The 15,930-nt window shown below is 44.7% G+C and overlaps 1 protein-coding gene across 2 annotated transcripts in view; it reads left to right on the top strand.

Moving 5' to 3' along the window:
- The window catches only part of LOC138246682 (uncharacterized), a 56,899-nt gene that overhangs the window by 22,019 nt on the left and 18,950 nt on the right, over nucleotides 1-15,930 (top strand). Inside the window, exon 1 of one of the 2 annotated variants that reach the window (XM_069201458.1) lies at nucleotides 6,615-6,727. The exons of the other annotated variant lie outside the window; for it this stretch is intronic. The gene's annotated coding sequence lies outside the window, so the exon portion shown is untranslated. Of the gene's footprint in view, nucleotides 1-6,614; nucleotides 6,728-15,930 lie in introns of those variants that run through there. 2 annotated transcript variants of the gene reach the window in all.

Below are 15,930 nucleotides of genomic sequence, written 5' to 3' on the forward strand. Positions count from 1 at the left end.
CCATGGCGGTTTACTCCGCCGTGGAAAAGCTGGCGAAATGGGGATGCCCGGGGGCCCCTGCACTGCCCATGTAATTGGCATGGGCAGTGCAGGGACCCCCATGCACACCCCCGTCACGCATTTCATTGCTTGAGCAGGCGTCAATGTTAAGGCCCTCTTCACTGCAGGGCCAGCGGGCGGAAACAGTCAGCCCTGCGGTGAACTTGGAATAGGGCCAGCGGTGTCTGGCGGCACTAGTGGTCAGGTAGCGGGTTGAGTTTGGCAGACAGCCTCTGCCGCCCGCCAAACTCAGAATGTCCACTTGAGTCTTTGCATGGCAAAGAGAGAGGTGCCTGGCCTCTGTTTTACATCTGGATGCTCGGCAATTTGAAAGTCCACTGAGGGCATGCCACATGTCTTTCATGTTCTAGCACCCAATGAGTTTCCTTTACCCATGTTATATCATGGCTCCTGTCCCCTTACCAGACAATAGAAGACTGGGGGGCAGGTGAGAATTTAATGAGTAGAACAAGTTTTTTATCTGTACCCTTAAGAAAGGAGTCTACTGATTCCATCCAAGTTAAAAGTGTTCAGCCCTACCAAGGTAGAGCACTTTCCTTCCCCACCCATAAATGTGGTGAAGTGCTACAAGTGGCTTTGGTATAGTGTATATTTTGTACGTGTTCTTTGCAATGACAATGACACAGTAAATAATGCAGAAGAGACCCTCCTTAATTGCTTGTGGATGTCTGCTCCCTTTTAATTATATATTTCTTTGACCAGTTGGTGCTTGCTCCTACCTTAGTGTCTTGACTAGTTGGTGCTTGCTCCTACCTTAGTGTCCTAAATAAGTTGACCAAAGTTATGTATTACAAACATAGTACGCTTTTTGATTAGACCTGGCTTCCTTCCTATAAGGAAAATACAAGGTTGATGGATGGAATACTTACAAAGACCTTAGGCACTCAAAATTACATGGACCACATTTCAGTCCATAATTATTCACCCACTATGCCCCTTTACTCAAAGGCAAGCCATATGCCAGTCAGCTTTGGTCAAGCTCCAATAGAAGCTATCCAATATCGAACTGCCACAATGTATCCTCTCTGAATGAGTCCACAAGTGCTTCAGAATATTTCAACCTAGTTAGGCCTTATCAGTAAAGAATAGCTTGTGCCCTTTGGGACAAAAGTTCCGGGAACTACATCTAGGCATACCTTTCATAATTAAGGAGTCACTGAGGAAAACACAGTGCCCACAGTTAGAGAAGAATACTGGCCCCTTAAATTAGTAGTTTGTAGTCATCTGAAAGTCTGGAGAAAACAGGCCTTATCAGTAAAGAATAGCTTGTGCCTTTTGGGACACAAAGTCCGGGAACTACATCTAGGCATACCTTTCATAATTAAGGAGTCACTGAGGAAAACACAGTGCCCACAGTTAGAGAAGAATACTGGCCCCTTAAATTAGTAGTTTGTAGTCATCTGAAAGTCTGGAGAAAACATGGTTTAGTACAGAGAGACCTTTAACAAGGAACAAGACTGTCGACGTGGTTGTCCCTCACTGTCTTCAAGGCTGGTGCCGGTATCCTGGGACCACAATACAAATGCAGTCCAGTTGATTAAGTGGGTACTTCCTTGTAGCATTTGACTGTCAAGGAAGCAAGGTTGAGCAGTACAGTGAGTATTCAAGGAGGTGGTGTTAAGTTAGACACAGGGAACACATTTCAAACAATAGCAGCAAAGAATAATATTACCATTCCAGTGAGTTCTTTACATTTGAAAAGAAAAGGACTACAGACAAGTAAAAAATACTACAAATACAATTAGAATATGCAATGAAGTCTATGGCCAATGTTATCTAATGAAAGAAGTTTATGAAGACCACTGCAAGGCTCGACAGTGCAGCAATGCCAAAACTAAAGATCTTTGCTAAAGGAGTCAATATCGCAATGCAGTATCCAAGTCTCAGTTCTACAAAGATGCATATTAAAAGCAGAATTTATTTGTGCTAACTCTTCAAACTCAAGTAATAGTTTCTATATTTACTGTGCAGATATTTAGTATTAGTAACTAGCTTTGGAATGTTTGTGAGGTCTAAATGCACCTGGGAACTCTGATTGACGCGCCAGACCATCTAATTTAAACAGTGGAAGGAAAATCACTTAATTTCTGGAGGAAAGTAAATAAGGGATAGAATCCACCAACAGAATTCCAACCATAACGCTAACATGGTGGAAGAAATTCAGCTGGTGGCTTGTACTCTGTATTTAGAGTTTCCTTCAAATGATTGGAGAATTTTCAGTTGGCTCCAACCTCTCAATGAGTTCCCAAGTGTCAACCCCATGCATTCCAAAAAAGTGTCCTCTTAGTGTGATTTTACTGGTGTCCAGTATTTTGACTTTCATCTGGTATCTGGTGTGTGCTGTTGGGACACAGTCCACTGAATTCAAACAGTCCAGTACTCATGGGACTACCCAGTGGTGGCAATAGCTACAAGGTGCCAGTCCACTCTGAATATCCCTTTTCAAGTGGTGGTCAGTTAAGGTTTTTGTCAAGAGTTTCTTATGGTTGGAACACCCACAAGTCTGGGGGAACCCAGTATGGTCATTGATGTGCCAAAATAAAGCTGGAGACAAAGATCCTAATTAAGAGTTGCACGGTCCTGGTAGGTGCAAACTCCAGATGGAGATTTTATGTTACTTCACAGTAACTTCATGGAATGGGGAATAACCACGTCCGGTTAGATTTACTGGTCGTAAAACCACTCATAATTCCCAGTTCTGTGGGTTTTATCATGTGCATTTACCGCCTGCTCTTAATAGGTAGTAAATGCATGCTGCGGCCTCTATGTAGAGAAGGGGGAGAAGTAGAGGAGTTGGGAAGAGAAGGGCTAAGTTCTGCGAGAAAACTGGGAAAGAGGCTTAGATGCTTCTGCAGCCAAATCCTCATGCAATATTTTAGGGTGGAGCTATCATTCTGTAAAACCAGGTGTTCCAACACACGGGTAAACTTGGCACAGAAGCAATGGTCCACTCAGAATCAGGAGCGTCTCGCGGGGGTAGTAAGAGGTGGGGCGGTGCCAGGGGTGGGGGGGTTTAGGGGGGTATATAAACATTCAAATATTTTTATTTTTTTTAAAACACTTACCTTCTCCGCCGCCGTGCCGCTCCTCTTGCTCCCGTCGGTGCTGCAGGCACAGGCTCCCAACCTGCCCTGTGGCCAATCCTGACGCTGCTGAGAGTTTCCTTCAAATAATTGGAGAATTTTCAGTTGGCTGCAAGCTCTCAATGAGTCCCCAAGTGCCAGAGAGCAGCATCAGGATTGCCTGGGAGTGCATCGTTATAAAGTGGCCCTCCGGGTAGAGATCACCCAGAGTAGTGCACCCTCCATCTTTCCACCTTTGGACTGCCATGGATTCCACTATTTTACGAAATTGTTGGAAGACCCAAAGGGGACTGTCAGAGGCAAACTGTGCCCGACAAATAACCCTCTTAACAGCACCCTCCCACACGTCCACCACTGTCTTATCAGAAAGGGGAGTGCCTGGGGCGTTCCTGGAGCCCCGCATTAGGAGTACCGGGAACTCACCCTCCTCGTAGGATCCTCTCAACAAGGCTTTCTCCCAGGAATCCCCCAGATCAAGCTATGGGATAGCATGTTGTAAAGGTGCGATCATATAACTCCACGTTAGGAACCTCCAGTCCTCTCCTGCTCCACGTCCGTTGCTGTATGGGGAGACATACACCTTTGCGTTTATCCACCCATAGTAGATCCATGGTGACACTGTTAATCAGTTTAAAGTCCTCTCTCGGCATAATATAAAATGATCCCTGGAGTGTATAAAGGTAACGTGGGAGCATCATCATTTTAGCCACAACAATCCTCGCCATGGTAGATAGGGGAAATTCTCGCCAGAACTTTACAGAAGCTTGAAGTCCCTGTGCCACACTCCCCATATTAAGATCTAGGTAAGATTTCTCTGTGGGTGCCAACCGGATCCCTAGGTGTCGGGCATTGGTTCGTTTCCAGGGGACCACCAAGAGGGGGAGAGCTGCTCGCAGTTGTCCAGTCAGGGATCCTAGAGGACACAGTTTGGACTTAGAAGGGACCCCTAGTCCAGACACTTTCTCAAATTCCCGCATTACACAAATGAGAATAGATACCGGCCCTGATGGTCTGCTAAGATATACTAAGGCATTGTTAATGTATAGGGAAACCACTTGAGTGGTCTTCCCAATTTTAACACCCCTGGAGCTCAATGTCTGCCGAAGGCTCTCTGCCAGGGGCTCCATGGCAAATGAGAAAAGGATTGGCAAAAGAGGGCTCCTCTGGCGCGTTCCCCTGCCCAGGTTAAATAACGTGGACACCTCCTTGCCAGTTCTCACCCACGAACATGGGTCTGTTATATAGCAGCTGGGCCCATTGAATGAATTTGGGGCTACCCCGGATTCCTATGTGCATAGGTATGACCAGTTCAAGGAATCAAAAGCTTGTTCGATATCCAAGAACGTGAGGGCCAAGGAATTAGTGTGTGATTGTGAAGAGTGATAAATATGGGCTAACCATCATATGTTATTCGGGAACTGTGTTTAGAGATAAACCCAGACTGGTCGGGATGCACAAGGGAAGGAAGGCATGGAGGGAGACGTGTAGCCAACACACAGCTCAGAAACCTAACATCTAAGTTTAATGACAACTATTTTATTAGTGATACAAGAGGCAAGTTGCTTTTCTTGTGCCCCCTCCCCACCCAACAGCAAAGGGAAAGTGGTGGTGAACGAGGCTAGAAGGTTCTTTTGGACAAGGCCACACAACTAGTTTTTGCCCTAGAAGTGTATCACTGGACTGGTCTGATGCCTTCTGATGCCTTTTGTCATTCTCTTGCAGCTACCCCAGTGGATCCCCAGGCCATGGGTGAAAGTCTAGGTAACCTTACAACCTCAGAAGCAACTAGAGTGAAGGTTACAGGCTTCCAATGGCATGGGTATGATAAGGGATGAAGCAGACTCACCTTTGGTGACTGTTAGAAGGTGCTGAGCTTCTCCTGTTGCCAGATGTCTTCATTCTTTGGTCCAAGTAAGCTGGCTAGAAGATACCTTATACCTCTAGGGAAAATGCAGTCGATCTGGCTTCCTTGCACATGTCCTGTCTTGCAACTGGTTTCTGTTCAGTGCTGGTGGAGGGGGGTCGGTCACTACTCCATGCAGACAGAGTTTAGCATCACATGCAACCTTTCTCTCTTCATGGCTCAGCAATACCAGTGCGTCCAAGGGTTCCTGGACATATTCACAATTCAGAGTAGGAGGGTGTTAACCAACAGAGTTTACAGTCTTAGATCTCAGTTCTTCTTGCCTGCACTGGTGTGCAGGCAATTCTTTATTCAACAATTTCTTTTTGACTAGGTACTGGTTTCGGGCCTATTCCTTATCCTTTGTAGGTGGCTAGGCCTGGCTATTCAACATCTTTGCTGCTTTTAAATTGGGTGAGGGGGCTCCTCCAGTCCTAGACTTGCGTAAATCTGGTGTGTCTGTCTAAGGAAGCATTCAGCCTTTCTTGGACTGGTATGAATTGGTCCAGTTGAAATCGAAATTGGTCTTCAACAGGATGTAAGACTCTTTAGGATTGTAAATCTTGGCAAGAAGATGGGTTAGTTCACCTTCTCTCTGAAAGGGGAAACTGCAGTAACTTTAAAGGGGATGTTTAGGAGCCTCCTACCCCCACAGAGACAAATGGTCTCAGGGATGTGATGAAAGATTATATATGTGTAAGTCCCCTGGTCCAGATCGTGATAGATAGCAGTCAACAAAGCCAACCACCATTGTGTTTAGGGTACCTATATGTGGAGTTCAATAGACTCCATCATTCACACAACTAGCATACAGGAAACTACATACATGCACCCATATTCGCATAAGTATGCACCATTCATACATGTCCTAGACATGAAAGAGTCATAAATCTTCTCTTGGTGGGGATGGGACAGACTGTGTGGTCAGAGGGCATATGGGGAAGGTCAATGTTTGAAGGTTGAGACCTCTTTATCAAAGGCATCTGTACACCAACCCTTGTTGGAGTTGTTACACATGTATGCTCCTCGCCCACAATTCCTACCACCATGGTGGTGGTAAGATTGTTGCTTCATATGGTAGGACTGTGTCTGGCCAAGGAAGGTAGTATTGGTCCCTGCTCTTTACTGCCGTTTACAAGGAACCCCTGCTAGCTGGGGTCTGCAGAGTGCTTATTGGTTTTGCAATATCAGTGTCTTTCAAATTTTTTTCCAGAATCTCATCATCCTGGGGTCCAACATACCCAAATGGGGCTAGTAGGCAGAAGAGTACAATTAAAAGTCCATACTCTAGACTGCTGTTCCGACCACTCTCACTATCTCACATCTTGGGTAGAGGAGTGGGTATCGACCCTTCACAAAAAATTTCCCCTCACAATTAGACAGGGGCATCTCCTCCATAAGGTCGGGGGAGCGTCACTTCCCCACCAGCAGCGTCAGCTGCAATCCTTTTCCACAAAAACTATAATAAACTCTGTTTATTATTGTTTTTGTGGAAAAGGGGCAGGGCTCGGGAGTGACGAGTGTGCACAGGCTCCCAGTCTGCCTAGGAGCGCCCTGGGGCGCTCCCAGCCAATCTTGATGCTGCTCTGAGCAGTGTCAGGATTGGCGCAGGGCAGGCTGGGAGCCTTTGCCTGCAGGGAGAGAAGAGGAGAGGAGCAGCGCGGTGGTGAAGGCAGTACAGGTAAGTGTTTTTTTAATGTAATTGTTTATTTAATTCCCCCCGTTAATTACCTCTTCCGCTGCGCGCTGCCCCGCCCCGTCAGTGTTGCGCGAGCCCCGACTGCCATTAGAGCCCTGCTCTGATGCCTCACAGTGTGTAGAACGGTAGAACCTCCAGTAACCTTACTTGATTCTTTTAGTTCACTGGGGAAAATCGCACATGGTTATCCAAAAACGCCTGAATTCATAGCAAAACAGCTTTAACAAGCGATTCAGAGTGTTTTTTGTCCCAACAGCTGCAAACAAGTATTAGGCCCTGGCCATAGAAAACAACAAGGAAACTACACGGTCTACTCTGTGGAGAGAAGCTGATCTCTGATTAGGAAGACAAATGTAAGACTCTATTGACTGAAGCCTGCATAGACAATCTCAAGGTGGTTAGCTGCTTTTGAACAATGAGGATTTCTTAGTCCATTTGGCCAAGCCAAACCAAAGACACCTGCTTTATCAATGCGTTGAGGATCGAAAGGAGAGCTTTAGGACTGTGTGTTTGGTGAACTTACATTACACTGCTGTACCTAATACCATCCATAACTTTATGGCAGCCAGTATCACCCATTTTTAAGCATGAGATGGACATGTTTTTCGGTCCACCGTACACCCGAAGGTTGCCTTAATTTCAGAACCATTTGAACCATCTATTAGTCACTCAGGGGTTTCGGGAGAAAACAGATTAAAGCCACCTACATATCCTAATCAGCCCTAAGCCCAGTTCCCCATTTGTGAGTGGATACTTCTGGGTTCACTGTGTGCGCTATCGGTTGTGGAACTTCATGTTACTTGAAATCTTAATTGCAACTGTTGGCCACTTACGTGATGGGCTCCTAATCATTGATACTACCTTTGTGTTCTAAACTCTTTCCATTACCAGGAGTCCTCCTTTTGCAAAAATTTAGTATAAAGAGCCCTAACGGCACAAAGTTCTGCTTTGCATTACTTTCGGGCAACACGTTTTGCACTGGAAAGTAAATTCAAGATAAACATTTTGCACCAGTTTTTGTGTCACTTTTGTGAGGCAAACCCAGCTTAAAATTTCAGAAAATGTGCCTCCAGATATTACCGCCCTACCAAGTAGCAAGAGTCTACATGAGATCATAGTAACAGAGAATCATGATGCCCAGAAAATCAATTCAGTGATCATGCAGTTGTACCTAGTTCCTATACTTAAAAGGGCAATGGTAATACTGTCTCAAGATTTCCTGATTGTATTTGAGTAACACGGGCTATGGAGAAATGGTCTGCCAACTAGTACGTGAATCTTTTTTCATAATTAATTGTCAGCTATAGTTTTTGTAAATGCTGAGGCTTTCATAGCTACAAGTGAAGAATCAATAGGTTCAAGGATTGTGGAGAACAATATAAAGGGAGGCAAATGTACACGTCACCTTTAAATGCCTCATACACAACAATATTATTCAAGCACTGTATATGTTGGATAAGCATTCATCTCTTTTCAGACCGTTTGGAGCCTTCAGTCTTATCTTTGATTATTATGACTAATTCGCCATTTTTTGTGCCAATGGACATCTGATTCCTTCACAGCATGATTTGAGGGAATGTGGACACCCCGACATTGCTACCAAGCTAGATGCACTGGTGTCACTGCAAAGGCTGTAGCATATACTTATTCAAGAGGAATATCCTGCTTGGCCCCTGTATGGTCGCCATCATTGGTACCATTCATGGCCGTCATGAACGCTTTCTCAGGAGGAGGTAGTGTACATGCCTTTAAAGATCTGATTTTTCCAAACGAGTTCAAGACCAGAGTAAGCTAAGGTAGTGCTCATCAATGACAGAGGACTGTGGTGAGCTGCTAACACCATGAGATATACTGCAGCACTACTACTGACTTAGGAGTGAAAAAACGCCTTTCATGGCTGACATAAAGTTAGGCTGTTACGTGTTTTCCTACCGACACATTTTCTGGGAGGACCTTTTGAACTAAAAAGGCTGGAATTTTAGGGATGTAGAAGAGGGTTGTGTATTGTTTTAACTTTCTCAGGGTGAAAAAGTTTAGAATCATATTTGACTTTTATAAATCAATTGGTTTCTTCTGTTGGTCAAATCTTTATACCTGAATCAACCTGCACGTCTAAAATGGCCCATTATCTCACATTCTGACATTTTTACTGCTTGGTGGTGTACTATAAGAACTCTCAACACTCTCCTTTCAGAACTCACCACTGTGCCCTCTAAAATATAAAAACACTTTAAGTTATACCTTCCTTGTTTTCACATGAATGGTGTTAAGAACATGAATTAATATGTCTCCTTATCTGTTATTTGAATATGTAGCTGTACAGAACAAAGTTTGTGCAGAATACCTTCCAATCACGACCTTTTCTGTGTATTACTACTTTTTAAGCTTCTGTAGGAAGCCAAATCTATTTTTCAAAAACAGTCTAATGTCAAACCCCACTTTCGAAAATGTGTTGGAGCCAATGATTGAATCCAACCTATATGTCCCCATTTCACAATAAAAACAACAAGCAGTATTTCTTTATCATCCAACACAATATAATGTCCCAGTTCTAAGACTGCCTGTCCATGTGCAGTGTGTTACTACTGGTGATGGCTAGTTTTGGTGTATTAGAGAAAACTGTAATGGCCGAGAGTAGTGATATAGGAATAGTAAATAAAACTAAACCTCGCCCTATCATATTCTTACCCCAGCAAATCTGGCAGGATCGGAAACATGCAAAAAAGGGCTTCCCTGTCAGGCATTGGCAGAACAAAACGGTCCACGTGGTTAAATCCAGCTTGTAATCTGGGTGCACGTTATTTCTCGAATTACAGCAGAGTAATTGAAGCTGTATGATCAGAAAGTTTCCCTTAGCTTTTACTAGACGTCTCATAAGGCTTTCCAGCACCATAGTTTTCCTCGCCCTCCAGTAACACGTGGTGTTAGTTGGACTGGAGGTCTGTTTTCAGTGTCTCACTAAAACTGTTTGGGGTGGTAGATGAAATGTCATCTTCCATTTATTACGACATTACTCCTTTTCAGTCTATGCCCAGTGATTCTCTTTGTATGGCGCATCAGGAACAGAGGAAGTCGACTATTTCCTTGATGGGTCTGGCCAGTAGTAGCTCATTCCAGTACACCTTAACCTTAGGACATGACCACCAGACAAGTAGGTATGTGCCGACGTCTGCAAATGGGGCCTGATTTAGAGTTTGGCGGATGGGGTTACCCTGTCACAAAAGTGACAGATATCCCGTCCACCGTATTACGATCCCATTATGTCCTATGTTAATCGTAATACGGCGTACGGGATATCCGGCTCATTTGTGACGGAGTAACCCATCTGCCAAGCTCTAAATCAGGCCCATGGGCTCCAACCTGTGATTGGAGCTCTTGAGGTCATCTTGCTCTATCTAGGTTGGTCAGGTATCAACCTGTCATCATTTTGAGGCAGGTCTCCTACATGTTGCATTCAGTAATGTCTCTCCATAAGCTTTCCCAAGTGTTCAAGAGTATCAACTTGCCCAGTGTGATTTTCCACCACATCTTGTATCGCCATTTCGCTTCTTTCATTGGTGCACTTATCAGTTTGTTTAGCCCAAAGACCAGTGTGTTTTGTGAACGTAATGATCGGCATTTTGACATCTTTCTGATAGTGGGATGTAGTGGCCAGTTTGCCATTTGATGGTAATGGAAGCATCAGTCTCCATGACCTTAATCGTCCTCTCACAGTCTTTCAATGATATAATTTATGCCACTTGAAAGACATCCACTATGGAGCAGCAGTCTCTTTCCCTCCATGTTTATAGTGCTGTACAATCTATAGCATAGGAAGTCTGGGTTCAAATGAATCGATGGGAGAGGTGAAGGTACAGTTATTAGTAGCCCTGCTGTTGCCAGGGATTCCCAGATGTCAAGTAATGAGTCTTTCACGTAATAGACAATCAATTTAGCCAGTCCTGAGAAAGTGCATGTTAACCCTAAAATGAGCTTCTATCAGAGAGCTAAGCAAACCTCCAGTCAGGCTCAGTTTTTACCACAGAAGCCGTGAGTCCTCTGCAACTCCCAGCTTGTGTACCTCGATTGCATAGCAATCCACATGACCCTGTAACCTCTTCCAGGGTCATCCACCTCAGCTCTTTTACCAAACTTAGATCCCCAGCAGGCAGCTCTGAACAGGTAGCCTCCTGATTCTTGGCACCTGTGTCTTTTTCATGGTGACAGGCTTTATTCACCATCACCACCTTCTAGGGTCCTTTTGAGACCCAGAGTGGTTTGATTTCAATTCTTTGTCTTTCCTGCTCAACTGTGGTTTGCTTCTCTAGATGACATCCTCCTGCAGGGCATGCTTCCTGAACCTTCTTTCACCCTCCTACACAGAAGGTTTTAGCTTCTTTCCTCAAAGCCAGCTTCCAGATGTGTTAGGGCCAAAGTCCCTTGCACAACTCTTTGTCACCATGCAGCAGGACAGATGACTCCACAAGGAAGGGTTCTGTCCAGCTATCTTCTTTTGCCAGCAAGCAGTTCCTATTTTTCTTCAGACATTGTAAGCGAAGGGAGAGGATTCAGGATGAACAGAACCCCAGTGGCACATGTTGAATTTCTGGCAGAAGAGTAGTAGAAAAATATGACTGCTGCGTTACTCTGCGCCTCTTTTTAATAATGCCGGTATTTATTACAGTCAAGGTTGCCTATCGGCCTAGAGTCTATGTTTAGAATAACAAACTGATCTCTGAAGCAGGACCATGAACTCAGTGGGCTACTTTAGCAAATGTACCCCACCTGAAGAACTGTGATTGAAACCAGTAACCTTCAGGGTGCAGACTGATGTCTACATTAGGTGCATTATCCATACTATTTTACCATGATTGTGACATGTGGTCAGCATGGTACACACTGATCGCTGCGGCACGCTCATTAACCATTAGAACTGTGTTACAGCCACAGGGATTCATATGTGTGACTGAAATGATGCAAAAGTAATCTTAAAGTTGCACCTTAACTTACCCGACTGAGATTGGAATCACTGGTCTAGGTGCTGCAGACAGATTGCTACTCCAGGTGGAGTGCCCATGTTGTTTTTACTGTAATTCGCAGCAGTGATTTCTGCAACAAGTGCATTACATAGTGAACTATCTTACAATGATTTAAATCTGTGACTGACTAGCTGGGTGCTAAAAAGGTCCAGGGCTGATACTTCTCTTAGATAGAACACTAGCACACGGGAAGAAAGAACATAGTAAATGGGCGCTCACAGTGAATCCACATAGTAATAGGGAGACAATAATAAATAAGACACGGTGCTCCTGGCAAGAGGAACTTCCCTTATCCTCTAAGGCTTCCAAGGAAGCCTATACATAAGAAAGTCAGAAGTCAGGGCACTCGTGAATCAAAAAACAATTAAGTATAAAGAAATTTAAAAGTCCTTGTTGTGCCGATAGGGAATCATGTGAAGAAACTGGCGATCATGAAGAAATTTATTCTTGGAAGACAGATTACATCACAGTAATAGAGAACAATCCTTAGAATCATGTAGCAACCAACGCCAACACGTGTTTCGTCTTGAGAGAGAGTAAAATCTCTAAAGACTTCATCAGGGCTGTGCTAATATCTATACATCAGTCAGTATTATGAATCCGGGAAAATTCCAGGATAACCAACTAGTGGTGGCTGAGAATAAGAGAAATTCAGGAAATCGTGGTGCTTATAGCATTGAGTATCCTTATTAGTACCCACAAATTGAAATATATATCCAGAAACCGCGTGTGTATCTAAGCGCGGTATCTCGTAGTACCTGTTCCAAATTGTGATCGCAATTTGGAACAGGTACTACGAGATACCGCGCTTAGATACACACGCGGTTTCTCGCTCCAACATATTCGTTTACGTACAAATAGGATACTCAAAGTTACAGGCGCCATACTGTCTGGATATATATTTCAATTTGTGGGTACTAATAAGGATACTCGATGCTATAAGCACCACGATTTCCTGAATTTCTCTTATTCTCAGCCACCACTAGTTGGTTATCCTGGAATTTTCCCGGATTCATAATACTGACTGATGTATAGATATTAGCACAGCCCTGATGAAGTCTTTAGAGATTTTACTCTCTCTCAAGACGAAACACGTGTTGGCGTTGGTTGCTACATGATTCTAAGGATTGTTCTCTATTACTGTGATGTAATCTGTCTTCCAAGAATAAATTTCTTCATGATCGCCAGTTTCTTCACATGATTCCCTATCGGCACAACAAGGACTTTTAAATTTCTTTATACTTAATTGGTTTTTGATTCACGAGTGCCCTGACTTCTGACTTTCTGATACTTCTCTTAACTTTCCAGATTAGAAAATGCAGTCAGAGGTCACTGCAGCAGTTCCATAAACCCACTCAGTTATCATCTTGGGGTTGTGGTCCTGTAACTGTTGCTAGGATTACAAGCATTGGCAAAGCCAATAGCTCTTACCTGTACAAGAGCCATTGGCTTTGGCAATGTGTTTTGCCAGGTTGTACATCAGTGTGGATGCTGTCTTTCTAGCATGGCTAAAGGTTCATGGCGTGGAGTGTCAGAGTGGAGTGGGGGGAGTAGAGTGTTGTAGAGCTGAGTAGAGGGGAATAGAGTTCAGTAGATCAGTGGAAGAGAGTTTCACAGAGTGAACTGGTGTGGGGTATGAAGGAGTGAGTTGGAGTGGTTTGAGGTAGAGGGGTGGATTGGATTGGGGTAAAGTGGGTGGATTGAATGGAGTGGGGTGGAATGAAATGGGGTTATGGGATTGGATTGGGGTGGTTTAGATTGGATTGGGGTGGGTGGTGGGTACTTGACTGATAGGGCTGGGGTGGGATGGATTGTATTGGAGTGGGGTGACATAGATTGGACTGGAGTGGGTTGGATTGGATTGAAGTGAGGTGGATTGGATTCACTGCATTTGAGTGGGGTGGAATGGACTGGAGTGGGAAGGAGTGGGGTGGATTGGAGTGGAGTGGATTGGATTGGAGTGGGGTGGGCTGGATGGATTGGAGTGGGGTGGACTGAGCTGGGATGGAGTGGGCTCAGGTGTACTGGATTAGGATAGAGTGGATAGACTGGAGTAGAGTGTGGTTGATTTTGAGTTAGTGGGGTGGGGTAGGGTGAAGTGTGCATTGGATTGGAGTGGGATGGATTGAAATGGCGTGTGGTGGATTGGATTTGGGTGTGGTGGTCTGCAGTGGGATGGATTGGATTGCAGTTGGGTGGATTGGATTAGAGTGGGGTGTGTTGGATTGGTGTAGATTGGAGCAAGGTGCATTGAGCAGGACTGGAGTGGGGTGGATGGATTGGATTGGAATTGGGTGGATGGTCTGGGATAGAGTCAGGTGGATTGGATTGCTGTGGGGTGGATTTTAGTGAGGTGGATTAGACTGGGGTGGGTTGGATTAAAGTGGGGTGGACTGGATTGGAGTGGAGTGGACAGGATTGGAGTGGGATAGGCTGGATGGATTGGATTGGACTGGCGTGCCGTGGACTGAACTGGTAAGGGATGGGTGGACTGGGTTGGGGTAGAGTGACATGGATTGGAGTAGAGTGGGGTGGATTGGATTGGGTTAGTGTAGGGTGGATTGGATGAAAGCGGGGTGGACTGGAGTGGGGTGAATTGGGATGGAGTGAAGTGGATTTGATTGGATTGGTGTGGGGCAGATTGGAGTGGGACAGATTGATTTGGATTCGAGTGGGGCAAACTGGGGTTGAGTCGATTGGAGTGGGGCAGACTGTAGTAGGGTGAATTCAAATAGGACAGATTGTTTTGGATTTGAGTGAGAAGAATTGGAGTGGGGCAGATTGTTTTGGATTAAAGTGGGTCAGACTTGAGTGAGGCAGACTGGAGTGGGGCAGATTGTTTTGGATTGCAGTGGGACAGATTGTTTTGGATTGGAGTGCAGCCGATTGCAGTGGGGCAGATTGTTTTGTATTGGGCAGATTGTTTTGGAATGGAGTGCGGCAGATTGGAGTGGGATAGGTGGGGAATATTATTTTGGATTGAAGTGTGGCATATTGATTTGGATTGAAGTGGGACAGTTTGGAGCGGGGCACGTTGTGTTGGAGTGGTGAAGATTGTTTTGGACTGGAGTGGGTTCAACTGGAATGGGCAGATTAGATTGGGGTGGGTTGGAGTGAATTGGATTGCCATGAGGTGAAATGGTGTGATGTGAGGTGGGGTGGATTGTAGTGGGGCGGATTGTAGTGGGGTGGATTGGGGCGTACTGCACAATTGTGTGTTTAAGCATTATTTCAGAAATAACACATAATAAAGAACAAATGTTGGTTTGCACTATTTAGAGCAAAATAATCCTCATCTTTTGAGAAGAGCACCAACGAGCAAAAACAAAAGAAAACATGAGTGCATAGTGAGAAAAGACAACTTGGCAAAATAAAAGAAAGTTATCTATAATAAATAAAACTTTGCAGTTTTGTTTGTGGGCTGGGCACTATTTTGACAGTCACATGCCTTCTGTTTGCAGTGCACTAGAAGTTAAAAAGAAAGAAATAGTACCTCAGTCACTTCGGGAGTAGCGGACTGGCACATATTAAGTTGAATCAATCAGTGCTTAGTCCCTGCTCCTCACAGAAGAAGGGAAATGATGCCAGGCTTCTAGTGACAAATTACGAAGCTGTAAAGCAGAATGCCATGGAGGCCAACAAATGGTGAGCGACAGGCAGGCTCCAAGCCCTATTTTTGTACACAACAGAGCCTCAGAAGCTAAACGCATGTGATAGCGCAATCACTTGTAGGCACGACCCTAAAACACTGTAATCTTAGAGGAGAATACAGGTCGTAGTACCAGATTAATTAACCTCTGACATAACTCCAGGGCAGTGGTGGTGTGTATGACCTACACACGTCCCTCCGACAAGGCTGCAGACTGCGCATAGCACACAGGAAAGCACAGCTGATAAAGAGTAAATAAAGGCAGCCATATGCTTAATGGCTTATACTGAGCTCCCTGGGGCGAGGTTGGTGCCTCAGCGAGATGTGTTCCTTGCAGGAATCTGGAGACCTGCCCACGTTGCAACCATTTCTTGTTTCTTGCCGCATAACTACCTAAGGTTATTAGTGAAAGGACACATTCTCACTTTCAATATAATCTTCCTTGCAGGGCCCCGTTTAACTCCCTGTTGCTTTCAGTTTGTCCTTCATAAAGCCTTAGGGATGTGGGGCTTGGAGCC

This window comes from Pleurodeles waltl, chromosome 1_2, assembly GCF_031143425.1.
Source record: "Pleurodeles waltl isolate 20211129_DDA chromosome 1_2, aPleWal1.hap1.20221129, whole genome shotgun sequence".
Taxonomy (NCBI): domain Eukaryota; kingdom Metazoa; phylum Chordata; class Amphibia; order Caudata; family Salamandridae; genus Pleurodeles; species Pleurodeles waltl.